This window comes from Myotis daubentonii, chromosome 17 (genome assembly GCF_963259705.1).
Source record: "Myotis daubentonii chromosome 17, mMyoDau2.1, whole genome shotgun sequence".
NCBI classification, from domain to species: Eukaryota; Metazoa; Chordata; class Mammalia; order Chiroptera; family Vespertilionidae; genus Myotis; species Myotis daubentonii.
In genome coordinates, this window is record NC_081856.1 from 46,368,376 (window position 1) to 46,394,922 (window position 26,547).

At 45.7% G+C, this 26,547-nt stretch overlaps 1 long non-coding RNA gene across 3 annotated transcripts; it reads right to left on the reverse strand.

Moving 5' to 3' along the window:
• Positions 1-9,285: 9,285 nt before the first annotated feature.
• On the reverse strand, positions 9,286-19,863 carry LOC132219733 (uncharacterized). Of its 3 annotated transcripts, XR_009449587.1 has the most exons (4): positions 19,211-19,863; positions 17,077-17,248; positions 11,131-11,236; positions 9,286-9,444 (listed from the first exon to the last, which is right to left on the reverse strand). It is a non-coding gene; the product is annotated as an uncharacterized LOC132219733 (long non-coding RNA). The 3 variants fall into 3 exon arrangements; XR_009449588.1 differs by lacking the exon at positions 17,077-17,248 and having other exon boundaries at positions 11,146-11,236; XR_009449586.1 differs by lacking the exon at positions 17,077-17,248.
• Positions 19,864-26,547: the final 6,684 nt, after the last annotated feature.

Below are 26,547 nucleotides of genomic sequence, written 5' to 3' on the forward strand. Positions count from 1 at the left end.
CCAGAGGCTGTTATAAGTGCTTTCACATTTATCTTATTTCATATTTTAAAAGTAATCTGTTCTCATCAGAACTCATAAGACAACAACAGTATGTTAAGGACTGCACCAGGTCTCTGGACCTTGTTACTGGAAAGGGGACCTGGACCTGAGCGGGTCTGCCTAGGGTAGTGTGTGGGTTCTTGACTTTGTGCAGGAAAAATTTCACAACACGAGTCCAGGAGAATTTTAGACCAGCGGTCGCCAACCAGTGGTCCGCGAGGTCCGAAAGGTGGGCGACCGCTGTTTTAGAGGACGTTTGTTAAAGCTGGGAACAGTGAAACAAACAAGGGCTGGGGAAATGAGCCTGGGCTGGGCTGCTTGGCTCACGAAAAAGTCGGAGAAAAGGGGGCCTTGGGGCCAGGCTCAGGGCGGGTTGCCTGGGGTGACCTGCCATTGCCCATTGCTGTCCTGGCTACAAGCCTTGCACAGGTGTGCTCCTGGGAGGGAGAGCGCTGGCTGGGACCTTTGTTTTGAGGGGTTTTAAAGGCTGGACAGAGAGGTCTTAAGGGAGGATCTCAGTAGAATATTCATCACCTTTATGCTGATGGACCAAAATGAGGTTTATTCTCTTAACTTCCTCTGTCCTTGGGTGTGGTTGGCAAATGGCACTAGTTGGATTTCTGTATCTGTCTCCCAGAGTAGGGAGATTTAAACTGTTTACCCTCTGGTTGGGAAAAAGTGCAAACCATTTACTCTGAAGTGTCCCTGGTTAGAGAAGATAGGATTCTGCTATTTACTAGACCAGTGGTCGGCAAACTGCGGCTCTTTGGCCCCTTGAGTGTGGCTCTTCCACAAAATACCACGTGTGGGCGCGCACGTACAGTGCGATTGAAACTTCGTGGCCCATGCGCGTAAGTGCCAGGTCACAGGCGCCTCTAAATCAGGTTATGCCATTCTGCAGCCTTCAGCAAGAACCCCGATGCTCTGATTCAAAAATAGCTGCTGCTTTGAACAAACCTTAAAAACCGAAATGCTTTGCTCCCCTGCACACTTGAACTGCTAGAGCATAGGTTTCTCCAGAGCAGGGACCTTGCTTCTTATGCACTGATAGCAGCCCATGGACTGGTGTAGGGCAGTGGTCGGCAAACTCATTAGTCAACAGAGCCAAATGTCAACAGTACGATTGGAATCTCTTTTGAGAGCCAAATTTTTTAAACTTAAGCTATCTAGGTAGGTACATTGTTATTACCTTAATTAGGGTACGCCTAAGCTGGCCTTTGCTAAAAACGTCCTCAATCCGATTGAGGTACGTTCCCTGAGGTCGACCCCTTCCAACTCTCCCATCCACCCTCGTCTTGTATACTTGTTTCAGATAGACGAGGGTGGATGGGAGAGTTGGAAGGGGTCGACCTCAGCAAATGTACCTCCCCTGCGCCGTGTCTCCCGTCGCCCGACCAACCGACACCCCCCACTTCTTCTAACGCCACTTCTTCAAAATAGACTCGCTCGGCCGAAAACGAAAACCGACTTCTGCGCATGGGCCACGAAGTTTCAATTGCACTGTACGTGCGCGCCCACATGTGGTATTTTGTGGAAGAGCCACACTCAAGGGACCAAAGAGCCGCATGTGGTTCGCGAGCTGCGGTTTGCTGACCACTGGTGTAGGGGAACTCACTTCAGATGCAATATGGCTCCCGCAGCAAAGGCCTCAGGGAAATGTTGGACTCTGTGTAGTTCTGGGTAGCCTCAGGCTTAGTTGACTACCCAGAAAACCAGAATGCCACCCAAAAATCAGCGTCATGCTCCCAGGAAGGAGGTTATTGAATGTGTAGAGGGTGATGAAAGCCTGGCGTTGTCTGTTAACTTAGGAATGCATTGCTCTTTCTGGAGGTCTACGTGACTCCCCTGCATACGGTGGTACTATTAACCCCCTGTAAAAAGGGGTCCTTTCCGGCGAGGGGTGTGGGCTCTTCCTGGCCGGCCACCACTCGAGAGCTGCTTTTGCCTGGTATGTAAGTTTCTCCTATGAGAGCTCTTATGAATTTGAATAAGGCTGCGTGTCTGTCCTTCAGAATCGATCCTGAAGTTAGACTTTTGGGGCTTTCCCCCAACACCTGACATATAATGAAAACTAACAGTGAGAGCTTACTCTCTACCACCCCTGCTCTAAATGCATTGCCATAGTACCCTATATCATAAAAGCCCAGCAACCAAACGGCAGAAGGACCTGTCCACCAGTTGCTATGACGTGCACTGACCACCAGGGGGCGGACGTTCAATGCGGGAGCTGCCCTTTGGTGGTCAGTGCACTACCACAGTGGGAGTGCCCATCAGCTGACTGGGATGAGTGGCTGCTCCCACTGCGAACCCGGGCCAACGCGCAGGAACCCGGGCTGCAATCGTCGCCTCCTCGCCCTGGGTTCCTCTTCCTCACTCCCTGCTGCCTCTTCCAGACGCCCGCAGGCCGCTGCCGCTGGGTTCGTAGAGCTGACCCCAGAGGCTGGGAGGCGAGTTTGTGGCCGCCACTGGACTGAGGCCTACTCCGCCGCCTCTCAGCGCTATTGTCCCTGGGCCTGGCCCTGACTGGGTCCCTGGAGAAGCGAGTGCTCTGGCTCCACGGAAGATGCCGGACCAGGGAGCAGCTGCTCAGAGGGTGGGTCCACAGCCGCTCGGCTGACCAGGATGAGGAATTCTCCCACACCGAGCCGATCCCTGCAGGCCACGCCCCCACCAGTGCACGATTCCGGGCGCTGGACCTCTAGTATCCTCATAATACTCCTGAGGTAGGTGTTATTCTTCTATCCATTTCACAGGAGAGGAAACTGAGTCTCCATTAGGGTAATTTGCCTCGGTCACATAAGTAGGAAGTAGAAGAACCAGTTATCCCAGTACCCTAAGGTACTGTTATAGTGACTGCTATCTCCACCTGTAGCATTCCACCTGTCATGCAGTAGGTGCCCAAGAATGAATGAACAAACTTACTTCAAATGAAAACGGGCAGGTTGCAACAAGTGAATGCTTTGGAATAAAGAACTAAAGAAAGAAAGTTTCACGTTTTCATCATGGATTTGAAACTATACCCTTATAAATACAGAATTTCTACCTATGTTTATTGTGTCTGTGACCAGCAATAAATTTTGCACATCTCAGTGTATCGCCATTGAATGACTACTCTTATTAGAGTGCTGCATGGTTTGGTTGGTTATGTTTTTCAGGAAAACCAGTTGTGACTACAACACGTTATTTTCCTTAAAAGCCAGATATTATGAGTATCAGTAGATGAATACCTAATGTAGTCAGTTTATATCTAGTAATAAACTCTAGTTGATTATATGTGAAACAATTTAAGTGGTTTAAAGCTAAGAGTTATATTCAGTTTAAAATGTCTTATTTTTAAGCAGTATCAGTAGGAGAGAGAAAAGTTCAAGGAGAGAGAAGACAGGGAGATAAAAGGAATTTAATAGCTATTATGTATCCAGTTACTGCTAGGAACAGTGGGAACGGGAAGTCTAATCAGAATATTTAGAGTATTACTCAGGCACAATTTCTGGATTGTGATTTTATCCCTTCTTAAGGCATGGTTTTGTGAAATGAGTATAAATTTGAGTCAGAGAGACCTGAGTTCAGGCCGTCTTTCCAGAATTACCCAATAGCTTCAACTTTTTAACAGTTGTAAGGATTAATGATAATTAAGTGGAAATGCCAAATGATGGCTGGCAAATAGTACCAAGCGTTAGCGTTTAAATGAGTCTCCTATGGCTGCTGTAACAATAACGCAAATTGAGTGGCTTCGAACAGCATACATACCTTATCGTTCCGGAGGTCAGCAGTCTGACATGGTCTCCGTGGGCTGGGTTCTGGCTGTTGGCAGAGGTTTGATCCTCCCATTAGGATGCATGCGTGAGGCAACCAATCGATGTGTCTCTCTTACATTGATGTTTTCCCCTGTTTCTCTCCTCCTTCCCTCCCTTCCACTCTCTCTAAAAATCAATGGAAAAAAATATCTTCCAGTGAGGATTAAAAACAACAACAACAAAAGCGGCTCAAAGCTTTGTGTATGGGTGACCATGAGAATGGCCAGTGTTGGTTCTTATTGAGATGGAAGGAATATAGGAAAATAATTGGAATATCCAGGATTTTCCAAAGCTGTTTCCATTCCATCTGTGGCTGAAAATGGGCTGCTTTTAATACTTGTGATGATGAAAAGTCAAGAGTAGCCTGTGAAGGGCAAATTTTTAGAGGCGAGCTGTAGCACTAGTAAAACTTGCCCTGAATGGGCGTAGAAACCGCAGGCCCTGTTGTGAGAGCCTGTTTCAGGCCTGCGTGATGGGAGACACTGTCTATGTATCTCTGTATGTGAAGGCCTCAACGTGTACTCCTCGTGTGTCTGTGTTAGGGCAGTGCCCAAGGAAATTCTCATCCATGTTAGTCCTCAGGATAATGCTATGTCTTTTAAGTAGTTGGATTTTCTTTTTTTAAATTTTGGACTCTGAACTGAATAAATACCTGACTCTGTCTGTGTGGGGGTCAGGAGGGACGAGATTGGAGGATTTACTAAAAGTTTTAGAGCCAGAATTGTGACCCAGTTATAAGATTGTGTAATATATATTATTTTTTAGCCTTTTTCCCATTTCTTTTTTATACTCCCCACCCTTGTTTTTCTATCTTCTTTTAATGTATGCAGCCCTGTGTTTAATCCATCCCTGAAAGTAGTCATAAACTCATTCTGGAACAAAGGAGAATAGTGTAAATACATTCGTCCCTCCTTTATAGCGGAGGAGGCCGAGGCTCAGTTTCTCAACTTAGCCAGGAGCGCAGTGAGTGTGTTAGTTGTCTATTGCTGGGTAACAAATCGCCCCCCAAATTAGCACGTAAAACAGCAAACATTTACATTCCCACTCAGGTTCTGAGGCTCAGGAACCCGGGAGCAGCTGGCAGACCCTTCAGTTCCTTGTCCGGCGAGCCTCTCTGTGGGGCTTCTCACAGCACAGGAGCTGGTTTCCTCAAAGCCAGGTGACAGAGAGACACTGAGGCAGGAGCTGCAATGCCTTTTATACCTTTTTCTCAGAAGTGACAACAGTCACTTCTGGATTATTCTGTTGGTCACACAAACCAACCCTGAAATTCGGGAGGGAATCCCACCAGGGTGTGAATTCCAGGGGTACGGGTCGTTGGGGAGCACCTTGGAGGCTGCCAGCCACGGCGAGTAAATAATGTAGATGAGCCAGAGTGTCAGGCAGTGGACTGCAGGGTCCCTGGTTCAATTCCTGTCGAGGGTACTTCCCTCCGTTGCAGGTTTGATCCCCTGCCCTGGTTGGGGCGCGTGCAGGAAGCAACCAATCGATGTGTCTCTTCTCATATTGATGTTTCTCTCTGTGTGTGTCTCCCCCTCGCTTTCACCCTCTCTCTCAAAATCAAGGAAAAATATCCTCGGGTGAGGATTAACAAAAATAATAATAATAATTTTAAAAAATAATGTAGATGGGCCTTAATGATGATGCAGTTATAAAACATGCTCAAATTTGGGCCCCAGACTGTTTCTATTTCTTTCATCTTGAAGACTAGGAACATGAACACCAGCAAGCAGTGTCGCTGTGGGCTTCCAGTTTCTTCCTCGATTCTGCCTTTTTTTAAAAAATAAAAAATATGTTTGTATTGATTTTTAGAGATAGAGGAAGGGAGAGAGATAGAAACATTGATGAGAGAGTAACATCGATTGGCTGCCTCCTGCAGGCCCCAGGTACTGGGGATCAAGCCTGAAACTTGGGCATGTGCCTTGGCCAGGAATCGAACCAGTGACCTCATGATGCATGGGACGATGCTCAATCCACTGAGCCATACTGGCCAGGCTGATCCTGCTTTATAATTGCCAATGCTGTCACAATTTCATCCGCAAAGCTTTGTCTAGCTTCATAACTCTAATCACTACTAAAGGTAAATAAAATTTTATCCTTAAGATAAAAAATTATCGTTGGATTATTTAATAAATTTAACTTTCGGATAACTTTTGGATACCACCAAGGAGTTAAAATAATAGCTAACATAACACTATATATGCTTATATTCCCTGAATTTGGTAATGCAGTGCAAGAAACGATTATAATTTTAATTCCTTTCACTTTTTATGTCCTTTGCTTTATGGGAGATGTATGTTTAGAAAGGATAAAAGTTTTTTGTAATTCTGCCCCTCATAATGATTTCATTCATCATTTGTCAATGTAATGAAAAAAATCCATAAAGATATTTCTATGGGACATATTTTTACTGCATTGCCGAACTGTAGCCAAATTTTGTCAGGGAAATAAATTGGGACATGTTGTTTTCCTGGATTCAGGGAACTGCTGGCTCAGTTTTCAAACTTCAAATCACAGATCCATGACTCACCAATAAACCACCTGGATAAATGAACACAGAGGATCTCATTTGCCACTGGCTATTACCCTACCTTTTGATGATTCTCATTTTCATTTAAAGTATGCATAAATCAATGTCACAATATTTAAACACAACCCGGCTAAAAAATAACTTCTTAGCTGAGATTATTTTCCAGAACAATGGTGTTGACTAATTCTTCCAACTTAAGTTTAAATTTGCAAGTCATTGCTGTGTGCCAGTGGTATTAGAATGTTTTTATAACTTTATTTACATCTCTGGATCTCTCTTCAGGGTTTAATGTGTTATGCCAGTTTGCAAATAAGATAATCAATTTTGTCTAGAGAAAGAACTTTCCATTTGACTTCCTTATGTACAAATGAATAAATACATATATATATATTGATTTTTTTTTTACAGAGAGGAAGGGAGAGGGATAGAGAGTTAGAAACATCGATCAGCTGCCTCCTGCACACCCCCTACTGGGGATGTGCCCACAACCAAGGTACATGCCCTTGACCAGAATCGAACCTGGGACCCTTCAGTCCACAGGCCGATGCTCTATCCACTGAGCCAAACCAGAATGCTTACTGTGTTCTAGGCTTTATGCTACATTCTGTCAGTGGGTAAAAGGGTAAGACCATTTTTGTGCCTTTAAGAACTGTGGTCTAGCTGCTAGGTAAACATTAACAGGAATCATAATGAAGCCATGTGATATAACAGAAATATTCACAAAATACTTGAAGAGAAAGGAGAAGGGATTTAGTTTTTGCTGGTGGTGGACAGTGGAGAGATATTCTCGTGGTGTTTTTTCTTTTTCTGTGAATAAACTGAATTCCATAAGCTACCTTTATAATTTAAAACAATTCTCTGGCCTGAAATTAAGTACTTAATAGTGAGCCAGTGCACGGATTCGTGCACATTAAAAGGAAATTAATTAGAAGGTGGCCGGTGGGGCAGGACTGGGCGAGATGGGCCGGACACGCCCTGGAGCCAACCTCCCAAGGTCCCTCCCCAGCATCTGAGGAGTGAGTGCGGTCCCTCCGGCAGGTGGGGTCCCTCAGTCTAGCCTGTGGGGATGGGGCTGAAACTGGCTGTCCAACATCCCCCGAGGGGTCCTGGAGTGCGAGATGGCACTCTGCAAAGTTGCTGTTGTACAGGGTGTGTTACACAAAACACACGTGTGCAGTAAACCAGATTCAGGCCCACAGTGCACCAGCAACAACATAACCCATGGCCAAAGGTGGAATCATGTGGCCTGCGAGGAATCGGGCTTCCTCTCTGGTTTCAGGGTATGTCACCAGAGAACTGCCGCTGCCAAGTCACTGCAGCCTGGCAGCTCCTGCATTGAGTGTCTGCCCTGTGGTGGTCAATGTGCATCATAGCGACCTGTCAGACAGTCGGACACTTCACGTATTAGCCTTTTATATATATAGATGTGTCTTTTTCTGTTACACTGTCCTTTACTTTATAGTCATCATGACAATATGTATTAGTATTTGTTTTCTTTATTTGCAAAATAAAACTTGTCAACCTCAGAGTGGTCTGCATTTTCTTGTATTCATTCATTTATGGATCCTTAAAATCTAAAAGGTTAGGAGCCCTTGTTCTAGATCAGCATTTTTCACCCGGAGTGCTACAAGCATTTTTAAAACATGTAGTACCTGACTATTTAGTCAGGGGCACTGACCTGTTTCCTCTTAGATTTTCAAATAAAAAATGGCAGTAGCCAACACAACAAAGCCGTCCAGTGTGAATGAATCAAAATTATGCCTATTTCGGGGGGGGGGGGTCAGGTCTGCAAAAAATACAATCTCTGGTATGCCGCAGAATTTTAGTGATTTATGTGTGCCGTGAGATGACAAAGGTTGGACATCGCTGTTATAGGTACATTTGAGCTGGGGTTGGGAGAGAAATACTCCTGTGTAAAGGAGTTCCTGCTGTTTGCCTGCCCGCAGTTTAACCACATTGACTTTAAAGGAAATTGCAACCAGTTTGGAATATCTTCCTTGGATGTGTTTGGGGGAGTGTAGACTTGGGAAGGTGGATTTTAGAGAGAAAACCGGTGCCCTCAGTGGTACAGAATTTGAACTGGAGCTTCGGGAAGCTGCTGCTGCTAACATCATGAATACTGGTTTTAGAAGGAATTCCCCCATAAAATCTTACGAAGTTTAGATGTAATTAGGCTTGATGAATATAAACCTTCTACTTCTTTCTAAGAGTTAGGTTAAAACATAAGAACCTTTGTATGTATGGGCCCTTTTCCCCCTAATTTTTTGCAAGGGGATGGAAGGAGCACTGAGCCTTCATGTCTGTGAGCCTGAGCAGGGCAGCGAGAAGAAAATCTTGAAGGTGGCCAAGCTGAAAGCTGGCTGGGCCCAGCGTCTGGACTTCATTTCACTGACGTTAGCAAAGCTTTTTATCTATTTGCAAAGGGATGTCCCTCAAGAATTGAGTTATTTCCAAAAATTGAGGGATGTGTCACCCTTGAAGAGAGAATCAAGGAAAATGACAGGTGATAAAGGAACTGGATAAAACCAGCAGGTGTTCAACGGGAGCATAGGGATTCCTCTGTCTGACCCCTGGGGCAGTGACCTTACAGTGTATCTGTCCTGAGTGTTTCCTAGCATCAGTATTTTAAGAAATGATCAAAGATTTCCTTGAAAACTTGCCAGACAACACTTGCAAACAACAGGTTCTCAATCTACTGTGCATGTGGAAGCTCGCCCTACGTCTAGGAAAGCAAGAGGGCTCTGAGGTCAGCTGTGCTCCCTTCAAATCCTTGCTTGACACCTTGCTGTTGAGTCCACCTTTGCTCATCCCCAGTTTTCTCCTCTTTGCAATGGGAATAATAGTCCTTATTCTGTAGGGCTGTTGTAAACAAAGCAATACATATGCAATAAGCACAACCCACTACTATTCTTATATCTTAATTTTTATTATTGCTGTTTCCTTCTGGGAGGAGAGCCTCTCTCCGGCCCCTTCTCTCCTTCTGTCCTGTGCGCTGTCTACCATCTTTGAGTCTGGAGGGTGTTGATTCAAAGACAAAATGTGTACTAGTTGATTCTTTCAGCTCCCATGACACTAAAGCAACTGTACATGAACAAAAAGAAATACTCTAGCATTTATGGGCAGATCACTTACTTTAGTTAACTGTCACATATTTAAGCAAGTTAATAAAAATATGTCTGGACAGAAATCATGTAGAGAAAAATGTTAAGTATTTAAGCAAATTATATATTCTATTAACAATCCACAGACTTTCTTCTCCCCATGACCTTTAGCAACTCAGCAATGGAACTACTGGAGGGAGATAACACGAGTATTGATGGGACAGTGGAATACTACACATCCTTTCTGCTTCCTGCTTTGCAAAAAACAAACAAAAACAGATACAAGACCTCGACACGTGACCTCAAGGGGTAGGATCATGACATGATCTGGCACACAGGTGTGCCTTGACGCTTGTCTGTCCTGAAATGACTCGCTAAGTTGTTGGAGATTGAGATTGAGAAGCTGTGAAGGCCCCTTTATTCACACAGTCCAGAGCAACACATTTTGTAATTAAATTAAAAGGGGGTCGAGAGGTCACAAGGTTGTATCTCCTCTTTAGAAAAGTTGAAATGACCTAACCTTGAAGAACACTATTTTGAGTCATTAATTCAATCAACCAATAATTTTTTGACAGTCTGGGTGTCAGACGCTGTTCTGAATACTGAAGATCAAACAGGACCAAGTCCCTGTTCTCGTGGAATTTATAAACTAGTGGGGAAAACAGTACAGAAGACACCCACAGGCATTCATAGTTGAGCCATAGGAACATCCTCAGGGTGGGCTTAGCGGCTTATGCCCCTTTATCACCTTGCTTGATACTCAGAGACTTGGGGCTGTGTTTTCACGTCATTATGCTAATTAGAAGCAGTAACTTCCAGTTAAAGCTCTGCGTGTTTTTGACTTCTCAAAGACGATTGACATGGCTTTAGAGATCTATTTTTGTCTTGCTTTCTCAATTTTATGTCCTTTGTGGTAGCCAACAAGGAATATGGCACCCTGTCACGGTGCTATAGTACAAGCTCTGTTATCCACAATACTTGAGCTCTCTGTGATACTGACATGCTGAGAAGCAAACCTTTGATTTAGCTAATGTAATGTTGTGCTTTAAGCGTTGGCCTTAACCTGCCTAGGGTTTTACTCTTTGGTATATTTAGCTTGTTTGGGTATGGCTGCTTATGTTTCGATGTAAATGTTAATGAGCCAGAAAGTCTTGGCTGAGGCCAAAATCTGGGTAACGTTTGTGCTGGAAAAGTCATGAGAATGACCTTCAGATTTCTTCTGTAGGCTGGTGGCTTGTAAAGGAGGAGGGTTAGCTTGGAGCTTAACACACACACCCTCCCCCGCACCCTTGAAAAAACAGGCAGTACGTTAAGCAGGGCACACGAGGTGTTGCATTTCAGCTACGGAGCGATATCTAATACCAGGTCAACATTTGTGTTTAACTCTGGATGCGCTGTATTAAGCAGTTAAGAACACATTTTCTCGAAAATATCCCACGAAGTATTCATTCATTACAACCAGAAAAATAATATCTTTACAATGGAGATATCTGCAGATAGCACCATCACCAATGATGGTGATTTCATGTTCTTATACTAGTTAAAGTGGTAACTTCCAATTATGTTGATTTCATGACATTATCAATGATATTGATTAGTGATGGACATGTCCTCTCTGATGAGATGCAATGGGAAGTACACAGCATGACCTCAGTCATATTCTTACCAAAGAATGTCTCACCGGAATCGAGTCATTCGGAAAACAGCAGAGGAACCCAGACAGTGGGACATTCTGTCAGGCAGTTGGCTTGGACTCTTCAAAAATATTCATGCTGTGAAAGGCAAAAAACAAACAAAATAAACATGTGTGAATTATGGAGATGGGCTGCTGAATGACGAGAGTGCTAAATCCAAAAATGAAGAATAGGAGAGGAGCAAGGAAGAAAGTCTCTGTAAAGGATATTTGGGTGGAAATTGGAATATAATCTTTTTATTAGATAATCTTTTTGTGTTGGTATTAAGTTCCTTGAATCTGGTGATTATGAAGGAGAATGTCTTTATTTATAGGAGACACATGCTGACATTTTTAGGTGCGAAATGTCCTGAGGTCTGCAACTTTCAAATGTTTCCGAACAAAAGTTAACAAATGAAGTGAGAGAAACAAACATGGCAGAATCTTAATTGTTGAATCTAGGTGAAGGGAATGTGTGTGTCGATTGTATTATTCTTTCAACTTATCTGTAGGTTTCAACTTTGTAAAAATAAAAAGGGCGGAGACAGGGAAAGTCTATTTTAAGGTAATTATTACGGAAATCTACAATGAAAATGTGAACCTAAAGATAAAAGGCCTTTCAAACTGAGAAGCAGGAACATCTATTTGAGATCCAAGAATAGCTGTTCAAAATGCAGTGATTCAGGCAGAAACCCAAAAAATGTTCCAGTTAGGAGGCAAAGGCAATGGGTGTTTATGAGAAAGGGAAGGGGGACAGTTCTATCAGAAGGAAGGCATAGATAACATGGCGATGTTCGTTCTAAAGCATGTTCAGTCTGGTAGGCATCAGTATGGTAATCCTCATATCTGCTTTCTTGCTATTCTTGCAAACCTCTTTGGGACATAGTGTTGCCTGGGTTATCTTGCCCTGTTTCAGACATTCCAAGGCTTTGAGGCATCAGATGTGAAAGGCAGTTCCTCTGGCATTGCAGGTCCAGCTCCACTGTTAAGTGGCTCCATTGATTATTTTTTTGCAAAAACAGATGTAAGAAAACACACATGCACACAGTTGAGTTGCCACACCTCCGAGGAGTAAATCCAGGACCACGGATGACACTTTGCAGTGGGACTCACAAGTGTTTCGTTGTGGTGTGTCCTCTGTCATCACAGCCCTGTGATTGTGGGCAATCTGCCTAAACTCTGTATGCATTTCCGAGGGCTCCCGTAACAAACGGTGTGGCTTAGAAAACAGACATGTATCGTCTCACAGTTCTGGATGCCAGAAGTCGAAATCGGGGTGTCATGGGCTGGCCATGCTCCTCCTGAAACCTATAGGGCAGTGGTTCTCAACCTGTGGGTCGCCAACCTGTGGGTCGCAACCCCTTTGGGGGTCGAACGACCCTTTCACAGGGGTCGCCTAAGACCATCAGAAAACACATATATAATTACATATTGTTTTTGTGATGAATCACTATGCTTTAGTTATGTTCAATGTGTAACAATGAAAATACATCCTGCATATCAGATATTTACATGACGATTCATAACAGTAGCAAAATTACAGTGATGAAGTAGCAACGAAAATAATTTTATGGTTGGGGGTCACCACACCATGAGGAACTGTATGAAAGGGTCTCGGCATTAGGAAGGTTGAGAACCACTGCTCTAGGGGGAAAGAATCTTCCTCGCTTCTTCCTTGTTTCTGGTGGTTTGCCAGTTCCTTGGCGATCCCGGTTCACGGCTGCAGCAGCTCAATGCCCTCTGTGGTCACAGTGTTCTCTCTGCCTTGTCTGCCCCCTTCTCTCCTCTCCTCTCGGAAGTCAGCCGTTATGTTGGGTCAGGACTTACCCAACCCCCTCATTTCAAGCTTGCTTACTAGTACATCAGCAAAGACCCTATTAAAATAAGGTTGCCCTTATAAGTGGTAGGGGTTAAGGCTCTGACATATCTTTTCGGGGGTCACAATTTAACCTATAACATGCTCCATCCTTCTTTCTCCAACCCCCAAACAAGATTGGGGAGCTGATGTGCAAGGTGAAGTCTGAGGTCCCTTCTGCCCCGAGAGTCTGAGACTCTGTGTGTCCACCATTTTCAGTCCAGACGTGAGTCAGCGTTGGACGGCTAAGGAACTCAAGAGAGACTTGGCGAGGAGGAAGTCCCAGGTCATGACAGACCGAGAAATTCGGCCTTTGGAAAACAGGGTTCCTCAGACTTCATCTTGGATCATGACTCATGTGTCCATTCTTGGCATAACGGGCTGTTTTGTTTGCTTGTCACAGTTATCCTCTTTGTCCTCGTTTTTATTTGTCTGAATAATTGATGGTCAAAAGTTTTTAATTTTCTGTAATTTACATAAAATAAGATGCATTAAAAAAACAATTGTCATAGGACAGATGATTTCATAATTTGGATAGGCCACCAACTGGAGCAGATTAATGAGGAAAAGCAAAAACTCTCTGTCCTTCAGGCTTATTTAAAAAAAAAAAAAGGCAAGATAAGAAGAGAGGATGTTCTGTAATGAATGAGGGCAGCCGCACCTTCAAACCAGCCGGCCCCTCCTGCTGGGCCAGCTCTGGCCATCTGGAGGAGGAGACCCTTTGAGGCCTGCGCGGTGGGGGGGGGGGGTGTTGCAAGCAGGGGGCAGCATCAGTGGAGATGAGAACCGTCCACATTCTTTCCTCATGTCCCTGTGCTTCAAAGAGAAAACCGTGTCAAAGCCCCGGAAGGGAAAAGCACTGAACAGCGAGTTGAAAGAGGACTTGTTCCCAGGACCCCGGGACCACAGGTCTCAGTGGGACATGTACACAGAGATGCATCTGCCTTCTTCCGCGTCTCCCTCCGTGCGACCCGAGGTGGACACCAGGCCTGTAAACCAGGACAGGGTGGTGGCCCATCTGGGAGATCTCGGACTTATGAGCAGAAAGTAAATACCTCCCCAAAATGAAATCCCCTCCAAAGTTAAATGATGCTGTGTTTTCCCTGGCTTTCGGAAACTATTTAGATAGCCACTTGGTCATTTAATTATGTTGTCATTAGGAAAGCCTGCTCAGTCACTTGCTGCCCACGCTAGATAAAACCACTGGAAATTCACACAATGTCATTATTATGCTGGTCTTTCTCTGCCATTCACCCAGCATTGGGAATGATGGGTTTGTCAACATTTCCATTAATCCATCCTATTTTCAAGGCCTCCATCTTAGTTGCTGAAAATTGCATTGTACTGGATGGACGCCTAGAGGTAATTTCCTTTAGTGTTATAGCAGCTGCATTCTTTCACGGCTGTATGTGACTTTGCAAGTGATTTCATTCTCTTTTTGTTTAAAAACAGTAATTCATACCTAAGTCTCAACTCTTACTCAGGATTACAATGTGAATCATGTGAAGTAAACATTTACAAACAGCACACAATTCAAGTCTCCATCCATCACCATTTATCTCCCTTACAGCCTCCTCTACCTCCCGCCACCCACAGCTAGAAAGTTTCAAACTCGGTAACCATGCTCTTAACCACTGCTCTCCATTGCCTCTTGCCAAATGTAATGGATGTTTGTGTTGGTGACTCGGTGGTTTCTGTTCCTCTTCAGAAGGAGCTACATGCAAAGCAGAATTATCACTAAGGAGATAACTTATAAAGAGCAAGGAGAGACTTGCTCTTTTAGGAGATAAAGTCAGAGCATGGAGAGACGGTGACATATACGGAAAGGCTAATGGCATCAAGACACACAGTACTGCAAAAATATACCCACTGCTGTGACAAAGCTGTTGAATTTAGGGAGTCATGGAACCCCTTCTGGATACTGCCAACTTCTGCCTCTCTGTGTTGGTGTTTTCTTCTTAGAAATGTTTGACTAGTCAAAGCAGCAGCGCTCTGATCGACCACACTCTGTCCTCCCTTCTCTTCCCTTCCCTTCTCGGGTCTTATCTAAGTCCTGGGGGTCTTATGCCACCAGCACCGGCTCTGTCATAGTAACCTATGAACCAGGAGGTCATGGTTCACTTCCCGGTCAGGGCACATGCCCAGGTTGCAGGCTCGATCCCCAGTGTGGGGCGTGCAGGAGGCAGTCGATCAATGATTCTCTCTCATCAGTTTTGTTTCTATCTCTCTCTCCCTTCCCCTTCTTCTCAGAAATCAATCAAGATATATTAAAAAACACAGGAAGAGCTCCTCCGCCTGGCACTGCAGGCTCTTCCTGACCTGGCCCCACCCTCATCATCAGCATCCCTCCACCAGAATCCTCTGGCCATCAGCCTCCTGCAGACATTTGTCCTACCACCTAGAGACCTCTCCTCCCATCTCTCCCTACGCCCCTTCCCCTGAAAGCTGTCTCTGACAGCTGGCTGCTGGTCTCCTGAACTGGCCCCTTTCTCCTCCGGGGGGCCGATGGTGCCGGACAGCGGGACAGTCTAGCCCCATTGTGTTTAGCTCTGTGGTGAAGGAGTCGCCACACAACACAGGGGTCCTGCCACCTGGCTGCCTATTTGAATTCCTTTATCACAGTATTCCATAATTACCCATTCACCCGCCTCTTTCCCCATTTGACTGTAAACCCCCCCCACCCCCAGTCCTGCGTCGGATCACCGTGGTCTTTTCAGCCCTTAGCTGAGTTCATGGCATTCGAAGCACCCAGTAAATGTTTCCTGAAGGAGTCAGAGACGGAACTAATTAATCCCATTTGTTCTTTATCCAAACGGTGTGACCTTGGGAAAGTTATATAACCCGTCTATAACTTTGCTTCCTTGTAAATTGGGTTAGTAACACCTGTTTGTAAAGGTCAGTGAGATAATGTTTCTTTTCATGTAAATGCTGGGTTGGGGAGTGAATATGAGGGGAGACCCATGTTACATGAGGAACAGACCCACAATAATGATAATATTAGTAAAAGCTACAATTTTTCAATTGCTGTCACATACTAAGTGTTTCAGACCATTCTATCATTAAACACTCCCAAGTCTTTGAGGAAGGGATTGTTGTACCCATCATACAGATAACACAGCTGAGTCCGAGGAAGTGAAGTACCAGCCAACTGGCAGAGCTGGGGTTCACAGCGTGCCTTAGAGGCTATAAGCACTGCTATTTGGGTACCATCTCAGGGGCCAGCTGGCCGCAGGCTCCACGGCGGCGTCAGGCAGCAGCCCTGGTCTGGGCTGTCCTCGGGTCACACTTGCCCTGAAGAAGCTGGAAGAGAGCAGGCACAGCAGGTGCTACAAACACCAGAGGAGGAGAGGGGAAGTGCGATTCGGCTTGTGGAAGTACAAGCCCAACTGGCCACCGGGCACCGACCCTCAGTGAGGGCAGAGGGAAGGAGGGAGGACGGCGAGCTGAGAGGCAGAGAGCAGCGCGTGGGCCGCTGGACTAACCGGAGACGCTGTGTGTAAGGTGACGAGGCGCTGCCAGGCCCAGGCTGTGCTGGGCAGCACTCCCTGGAGCACACAGAGGTCCCTCTCTCTCCTTCGTGTTCACAGAGGCGAGTCCATGACATAGGGCCGCTTACATGCGTGCCTGTGTGCACATGTGCACACACACACACACACACACACACTTTGATACTGAACCCCATCACACGCATGACTCTAACTTTCTTTTCCAAGTTTTGTCTCTGTGTTTCCTATGGTCTCTGAGAGCAGCTGTGTTTCTAGACAGTGGGGTGCAGGTCAGATCAGAGAGGAACTGAATAAAGTAGTCCCCCTGATGAGCCAGTTCCTTAGCTAGAAGCTCTGGGCCTTCTAGTCCAGCGATGTTCAACTGGCATGCTGCAAGAATGTTAGTAATTAGTGCATGCATGCCACGAGGTGAAAAGGGTTGAAAAATCGCCCTGTGAGTCCATCCAGAAGAAATGTCACTTAGTGGGTAAAGGTAGGAGCCTGGGTTTACATTTGTCACCACCTTTTAGTGAAATTAATTACCCCGTGATACTGAATCTGTTTCCTCCACTGTGAAGGGGGAATAGTAATAGCACCTACCTCGCGAGGCTGCGGAGAGCGTTAAACAGACAAGGCTGCTTCTGTGTGAAGCCGTTCCGTGGCTAAGTGGACATCATTGTTCTCTCTAAAGCTGCCAGTGGTCAATGGTGGTGCATTCACAACTTGTCTGTAGGCTTTTTATTTGGATGCTTTTGGATTTTGATGAGCCAGGCTTTGCAAAAAAATTGACAGATTGGAAAAAAGAAAAGCCAGTGCCAGGGCTTTAATAAAATGACCCCAACCTTTGGGAAGCTGGTGAAACGGGTTGATAGAGCCTTATCTCTGGGCACCTCTGGGACACTTCTGCACCTGGCCCGGCAAGGGGTCCTCACATGTGGCCACCTTGGCAGGCCAGGCTTGGCGGGATTCTGCCATCCCCAAACCTTGCTGCCTGCGATGCCTCCTACAGCTGGGAAGTGGTACTCAAACCGACATAGCTCTCTCCCAGCAGGCGACTAAGGCTGTGGACCTGCTCATGGCAAGTGAGGAGGAAGTAGGGTGCAGTCCCTGAGGGTTCCTTCTTCTATTCCTCTATCTGGGGGACTAGTACAGTGCCTGCTGAAAGCCCAAGGGCAGAACGGACACTCTCGGTTGGCTGATTCCAGCAGGGGAAAGGGTGGTCTCCCACCTTCCAGCTAGAAGGCCCGTTAGAGTCATCTAGTCCAGCCTCGCAAAGGCTCGACATCCAGCTTTGCTTCTCTGCAATCTCTGGACCTTGAGAAAGAAGATACCTACAGAAAAGGGCTCCTAGTGGCTAACTGGGCTCAAATTTTATTTTCATTTTTGTAAATATTTGTATTGATTTCAGAGCGGAGAGAGAGAGATAGAGAGAGAGAAACATCAATGATGAGAGTCACTGATAAGCTGCCTCCTGCACGTCCCCCACTGGGATTTGAGCCACAACCCGGATGTGTGCCCTGACCATGACCTCCTGGTTCATAGGTCTACGCTCAACCATTGAGCCAGGCCAACTGGGCCAACTGGGCCCAAATTTAAAAGCAGAGCCTAGCGGCCATGTCTAAGCAGGGGCGTCTCCTGCAAACTGCACTTCAGGGAGAAGCCGGCACTGAACTGCCTGCCTCCCCCGTGTTCCTTCCGTCTGAACCAAACCTTACAAAGGAGTTCCTGGAACAGTATTTCAATCAATAGGACTAAGGCTGCCCGTTCATTGGAGCTGCATAGCTATACCCCATCCATCAGCATCTTCACTGACCAACCAGGACAATGCTTTTTGGACCAATCAAACTTCAAGGCTCTGGAGTCCTCATTTGCATGAGGATGAACCAATCAGAGACGAGGGGCGGGGACTTCTGTCAGTATGTCACCTCCCTTCTGGCTCAGAGACTGAGTTTCCCCGCTGGAGCCTCCACACCCGCTATCTCACCAGAGCAGAGCTGTCAAACCAGTGACCTGGCCCCTGGCCACCTGGCCCCAGGGCTGCCTCACAGCCAAGCTGTGCAGCTTCATAATGGAGCTGTCATCCCTGAGCTGTTCCACAGCCACGCTGGATCACAGTTGAAACTGTTTGCACTGAGTAAAGGTTCCCTCTTCACCGCACCCCAAACTGGGCGCTCCTGCTGGCATTGAACTGGGACCAAAGACCACTGGTTGACACATCTCCTGTGTGTGATGGGCAAGCCCACCCAACACCCCCAGGACCTCTTAGCTCACGGTCCTGGATGAAGAGGACATGTGCAGGAATGTGCAAGCGAGAAGCCACCAGGAGCGCCTTTCTCATTCAAGCCCAAACAAGGAGAATCTGAGAAAGGCGCGCCCTTTGCCGTTATCTGCCATCAGAAGAACTGACTAAGCAAAACTATGAGCAGGCCAAGAATGAGCTTCCTCCCGATTTATGAACCCGATTTCGTTCTTGCTGTGTTTAATCGATTCAGCTAATAAAATGCTTTGGTTTTCCTTTATACCAAGCAGAGAAATTTCCCTATAAAAGTGTCCCAAATGACTGTACTTTTGAGTTAAGTGTGACCCTCCTGGGCAATTTTTGTGCATATTGGAATTTATATAGTGTTACAGCCCTTTTCGACGTGTTTATTGACAAGAATGATCAATGAATAGGATCTCCTGATAGAGAATGAGCGTAGAGCCTCCCTCCCCCTCCCCTTCCCCTTCCCCTTACCTGGCAGGCATGCTTAGAAGCTGACCTGGTACATCCTTCTTTGAGAACTTCTCTCCGTTTAATTATCTGATGGAGATCCTGAAATGTTTTGCCAGATCCCCAAAGGAAGCAGTGGGGAAAGACAGAGTTACCTGCTCAGATGTAAGGAGGTTTCTAGGTGCCCCCCCATGCCAGTCAGGCACAGTGCTCTCTGGCCTGGCACATGCCCTCATGAGCCGTGTCGTCTGAGGCAAGTCACACCACCTCCGTGGATATCAGCTTCCTTATTTCGGCAATAGGAATGTGCACGGCTGCCCTGCATGCCTATACATGGTGGTAGGGGTGACATGGCACAAGGTACAACAAAGGGCGTTGTAGAGGCAGCAAGCTATACACATGCAAGGGATAATTATTGTGCTGTTACGGCGGCCTGTGATTAACTGGCATTAGTCTGGAAAATTTTCTTTCCCCAGGTAAAAACGTCTTTGTTTCCAAGTTAAAATGGTTAACTTCCTTCCAAATGGGACTGGGCATTGATCTCCCTGTTCTCACTCACAATGGAACAGTATCTCTTGGAGATCAGTCTAAATGTTACCTTTGTACCCTCTAGCACTAAAAATAGGTTTGGGACATTATGTCCCTGGATTTGAAAATCATTACCCACAAAAGTCTTTTCCTCTTCAGTTCTGCAGAGCTGTTCTGGGCCCACACAGAGCTGGCGGGGAGAGAGAGAGAGAGAGAGAGAGAGAGAGAGAGAGAGAGAGAGAGAGAGAGAGAGAGAGAGAGAGGAAGAGAAGGGGAGGGGAGGGGAGGGGAGGAGAGGAGAGGAGAGGAGAGGAGAAGAGAAGAGAAGAGAAGAGAAGAGAAGAGAAGAGAAGAGAAGAGAAGAGAAGAGAAGAGAAGAGAAGAGAAGAGAAGAGAAGAGAGAGAGAGAAGAGAGACTCTCTCGTGTTTGAGGACTTCAGGGTTGGGACTGAGAGCACTTCCCTCTACTGCTCAGTTTAGTCAGAGCCGTAAATCCTAAAGTTGGAAAGTGATCTGCACCAAACTCCTCATTTTAAGATAGCTCAAAATATATTAAGGAAGTAACATAGGTATGCTGGCAGGTTAAGTTGTTACTTTTTAAACAATTCGATTTTCTGATTTCCAGGCCAATGGTCTTCCCATCACATCATTAATAATATGGTCAACTTCGACCACCACCACAACAGCTACTGTTTACTGAACAATGAGTATGTATTAGACATTGCACTAAGCTATGTATTTATTCATATATTCACTCATTTGTCTCCTGCAGAATCCAGTGTGGCCGATATTGCTCCTATTTTACAGATGAGGACAGTGAAGCTCAGAAATATTAATTACTTGTCCAGAGTCTCGGTGCTGGTATGTATGTACATTGGCTCACAGTGCAGAGCAAGAAGGGGAATGTGTCCGTGGTTGTTGCTGTTGTTAATGTATAACATTGTGTCTGCATCTCTTAAAAAGTTAAAAATGAACCCCAGCCAGTTTGGCTCAGTGGATAGAGCATCGGCCTGCGGACCAAAGGGTCCCAGGTTTGATTCCGGTCAACGGCAAGTACCTCAGTTGCAGGCTCCTCCTCGGCCCAGGCCCTGGTCTGGGCTCGTGCAGGAGACAACCAATCGATGTTTCCTGTCTTCCCTCTCTCTCCCACTCTCCCTTAAAGTCAATGGAAAAATATCTTCAGGTGAGGATTAACAGAAAGTAAAATTAAAACACACACACACACACACACACAACGTTAAAGATGAAAAATCATTCCTTACCCCAAATATCAAGGGCCCTAGAAAATATACTTGGAATTGAACCGTCACACAAAACTCACCCGAAGCGCCCGACTTTGTATGGACAGGGCTTACCTAGAAACGAGGGAGTGGAGTTTCCATGTCCTTCCTCTTGCCAAGCCTCTAGGACTCAGACGCAAGGTGAGTCAGAAGAGAAATGACAGGCCTTTGGCCACAGTGAATAGACGCATTTCCCTAATTGCTCAGCAGCAAAACAGTGAGGCAACTACTTTATGTGCGAGGAAGGTCAAAAGCATTTTTCAATCTCAATGTTGCTTTACGAACAGTTAAACCAACCTCTGCTGCGCCTGCTGGGTTTTTATTCTGAAGATCCTATACTTGGGCTTTTTCTCCTCTCGTCTTATGGGACTGATGATCTGAGGCTCACCAGGCCTACAGGAGTCAGTTGCAAGTTTGCCCCCTCCTTGATCTCATAAGTTTCCAACTTTTCTTAACAAGTATAATTCCTCTCCAAAGCCTCTCCACACTCTGGCACAACTTAGAGAGCTTGAGTTTTAAAACTCTGAAAAGGATTTAATGATAACTCATTTTTCCAGAAATTCTGTCCTTTCTAAAATGCTAGCTTTACATTAAACAATGCTATGAATGAAAGTCTGAAAAGCATCAGAATAAGTTCCTGAAATTTCTCCAGTACAAAATAAAAGCATAATAAGGGAGGGAGAAGAGCCGTCCCAGAAATCAGCCCAGGTTCCTCAAGCCCAAATAGACACTGGGTAAAATTTGACAAGAATTTAAAAAATATAGAAACAATCTCATGGTTGATTATTGACGGTTTTTGGAATGCAGTATATAATGTTCCTGGGAAAGAAAATCATGAAGGTCATTTAACAGGACATTTAAAGGCGGTGTGTGGCTCAGTGGTTGAGCATCGACCTATGAACCAGGAGGTCACGGTGTGGTTGCGGGCTTGATCCCCAGTGGCAGGTGTGCAGGAGGCAGTTGATCAATGCTTCTCTCTCATCACTGATGTTTCTCTCTCTCTCTCTCCCACTCCCGTCCTCTTTAAATCAACAACAACAAAACATTTTTTTAAAGAGCAGAATGAGCTGTCATAAGTGGGGTCAACATCCTCAGTCCTGCCCACTGTGTCTCTTCCATTCATGTATCATGTGTTCACATATCAGTCCATGCCTAGCATTTCAACACTTAGGGACTGGAGTCCCTACTAAACTCTAAGCTCATGGAATCCAAAACTGAAACTTTCATGGTCTGTATCAGTGGTTCTCAACCTTCTGGCCCTTTAAATACAGTTCCTCATGTTGTGACCCAACCATAAAATTATTTTCGTTGCTACTTCATCACTGTAATGTTGCTACTGTTATGAATCATAATGTAAATATCTGATATGCAGGATGGTCTTAGGTGACCCTTGTGAAAGAGTCATTCGACCACCAAAGGGGTCGCGACCCACAGGGTGAGAACTGCTGGTCTATATCCTTGAGAAACACTCTGTGAATTGGTGGAAGTAGACACTACATGAGACACTATGACGAGCTGTAATACCTGCTCAATGGAGACAGGTACGAAATGGAATGAGGCTCAGGTTGTGAACCTTTGGGGAATCAGGGATGGATTTACCAAGGAGGTGACACTTGAGCTGGAGCTCAAATGCTAACTAGCGGTTAGCCAGCCAGGGAGAGAAAGGGGGAGGGACACTCCCGATGATGCCACCGATGCATGAAAGACCACGGTGAGTTTAGGGTGGTGATGGGGAAGAGGCAGGGAGGCTGAACCAGCAGGCAGATTCTGGGGGCAGATTCCGAAGGATGGTCTCCACATCACCCAGCAGCCAGCCAGGCCGTCAACCAGAGCAAAACCCCTGGCCATTCAGCTCGGCCCTATTCTCAGCACATCTGCTGGCCTCTGTCTCAGTCCCACTCACCTCCCAGGAGAGGGGCATGGGGAGGGGGAAGAGTTGTCCTATTCCAGGCCACAAATTAGGAATTATAGATAACTGAGAACTGGAGGAGAATATCAAGGGAGGACCTGGCCTGCTAGATATACACTGAGTGACCAGATTATTATGACCACCCCATCAGTACAATGAAGTGAATTAGTTATGCAAATAGTAGTAATAATAAAACCTTGAGAATATTTGCTTAGCAAGTTTTCAATATTCAGTATTTTTGGAAGTGTCAATGAAGTACTGATGGGGTGGTCATAATAATCTGGCCGGTCATAATAATCTGGCAACTCAGTGTATATTAGAAAGAGAACTTGGCTAGAAATATCAAGGGTAAGTGGAAAGGAGGGAAGCCTGGAAGCAGAGCAGTGAGGACTACAGGGTTATAGGTTATCCCAGTTTATTAGTCAGGTTCTCCAAGGAAACAGAACCAAGAGGGTGTGTGCATATGTATGAACATATTTATTACGAGGAATTGGCTCACGTGCCTGTATAGACTGAGAAGTCAAGACCCAGGAGAGTTGGGGGTTTAGCTCCAGTTCAAGTCCCAAGGCGTAAGCACCAGGAGAGCCAATGACGTAAGTTCCTGTCCCAGTCCCAGTCCAAAGGCAAGAGAAGACCCATGCTCCAGCTCAAAGATGGGCAGAGAGGGAAGTCTCCCAGCCTTTTATTCCAGCCAGGCCTTCCGTGGATTGAAGGCTGCTTTACTCAGCCTACTGACTCCAATGCTCATCTCATTCAGAAACACCCTCACAGACACACACCCAAGATAATGTTTAACCACATATCTGGGCAGACAGGTTGGCACATTAAGTTAACCACCAACACCCCTGGTCACTGATTTTCGGGTCTCTCCACAGCCTTGCCCCCTGCCAGTTTCCAGAGTGATCTTCCCTTCAAGCCATTCTGGGTCTGCCACCGGCCTGTTTGGCGTCTCCTGCCACCTGCAGGGTACGAGGTGAGCCTTCCAGCAGGGGGCAGGCCCTTGCTGGGGAGGGGCCTCCTGGCCAGTCTCCACAGGCCCATCTCTCCCTCACCCTACATCCCCGCCACACTACCCAGCTTCCTAGCGGAGGCTGCACTCGCCTTCCCCGGGATACTTTTAGCCTTGCATTCCTTTCCCTTCCCACCGCCCTGGCTAACTCCTAATTCATCGCCAAGACTCGTTTTAGGCCATTCTTTAGGCCATGTTTCAGAAAGCCTTTCCTGACTTGGCCTACCTCCTCGCTCTGTTGTCACCCCAATAAGTTGAATAAGGAAGGAATAAAAGAAAGAAATTATCGAACAAACAAAAAGAGCGCCCATCCGTTCCAAAGCATCTTTTTTTATGCCCCTGTTTGGCAGTATTACCCTCAGCATCCCAGACTGCATTCTGTACCTGGACAGATCTTCCTAAAGGAGCACCTCTGCTCAGCCACTTCTGTGTCTAGACACCCCCGTGCTCCCCTCTTGTCGAATGCACTGATGAGGACAATCATGATGGTGATGACAGCAACTTACTATTTGCCAGGCTTGGGACAAACATTGTATACACCTTCAGGAAGCCGACTGAAAAGATCATGGAGGATCTTTTCATGGATCTTGTCAGAGCATTGTGATTATCATGGCTCTGTAGTATCATTTGAAGTCAGGTATACACCACATTTTCTAATGCAAATATTTTTCTTTTTTAAAAAATATATTTTTATTGATTTCAGAGAGGAAGAGAGAGGGAGAGAGAGATAGAAGCATCAGTGATGAAAGAGAACCATTGATTGGCTGCCTCCTGCACAACCCACACCGGGGGTCGAGCCCACAACCCGGGCATGTACTCTGACCGGGAATCGAATCGTGGTCCCCGGTTCATAGGTCACTGCTCAACCACTGAGTTACGCCAGCCAGGCAATTTTTATTTCCTGAGGCAAAATTTATCTTAGCAGACATACCTCAGTGGCATGGACCACTCATTGGTATATGACAGCTCATGAGGGACACAAGCCTGAGGTAGATTTCCTCACCAGGAAACGTTTGCTGGAACAATCCTCATACTTCCTAGAGCATGTGCACTTACTGGCACTCGTCAGTAAGGCCATACTCTTTTCTGTGGGTTGAACATGTCTTTGTCTTCTTTGTGCTGCTTAAAAGTTCTCTAATCAAAGTTGGCTTGGTGCTTGGTCCTTCCTGCAAAAAAGCCAGCTGGGGTGGAAGGTTCTACCAGGAGCAAGTTATAACACAGCCACTCGCCTTTCAACACGACCGCTGCAAAGCCTCTCCTGCGAGGAACCCAAGGCTTTAACTTTATGAATCATCAAAGCTTTCTCTGATACATGATGTAGAATAGCCTTTCCTTTGCAGATGTCACCAAGTGACATGCGCATGGCGTGCAAGCAGAACAAAGGAGAGGTCTATCCCAAGCTGAGCCATTGCATAACTCTCTATAGAAACTCTTGACCCATAAAACGCTCACCTGCTTTGTGGAGTTTAACTAAAGCAGAATGGTGCTCTTTTTTGAAAGATTTGCTTTATGGTTATCTTCCTGTCAGAATTCCAATTATTCTGTGGTTCAGTGGGAATGTGTCTAGCTGGTTTAAAATTCTTTTTTTGGGGTAAGAATGTGAAAAAGATTTTTTTTGAAAAGCCTGTAATGGAAACATTTATATAATAACTAGAGGCCCGGTGCATGAAATTTGTGCAGGGGTGGGGGCAGTCCCTGATTGCCCCTAACCACTCTGCCTGCCTGATTGCCCCAACTGCTCACCTGCCTGCCTGATCACCCCTAACCGCCTGCCTCTGCCTCAGCCCCACCACCACAGCTTCGTCTGGAATGATGTTCGGAAAGTCGTTTGGCTATCTGGTCTAATTTGCATATTACACTTTTATTATTATAGATGCTGAGCTGCCTCAAATACATTTTATTTCATTATTTGCAATACAGTGTTTTAAAAATAATGTTTTGAATTGAGCCTTATGATTAAAGTGGTAAACATTTTTTTTGGTGCACTTGAAAACATGGTAATTCACTTCTGCTCAAGAATCAAGAGGACCCTGAGGCCAAGTCATGAGAGGGATGCCCACACACCAGTCATAAACATCCACAGCATTGAACTTGGAGTGAGAAATAAACTTATATTGTGTTAAACCACTGAGACTTTTATTTTTGTTTTTAACAGTAGCCACTAGTATGTCACCGATTGTCCTTTCTCCTCCTCTCTTTTCCTTGATCCTATTGTATTTATGTGAGTAGGTCTTTCCTTCTCTTTTATTTTTCTTTTTAAAAAATTTTATTGATTTCAGAGAGGGAGGGAGGGAGAGATAGAAACATCAATGATGAGAGAGAATCATTGACTGGCTGCCTCCTGCATGCTCTCCACTACCCACCCCCCCCCCCCCAGCCCAGTGGGGATCGAGCCCACAACCCCAGCATGTGCCCTGACCAGGAATCAAACCTTGGACCTCCTGGTTCATAGGTCAACGCTCAGCCACTGAACCACGTGGACCAGGCAGGTCTATCTGATATAATAACCAGACCAAACTGCTTTTATTGGATTTGGGATTAAGGCCTGGACAGTGTTGATATAAATAAGCAGACTCAATGGATTTAATTAGGAGAAAAAGTTCAATTGATTCAATTTTTTTTTAAAGCATACATG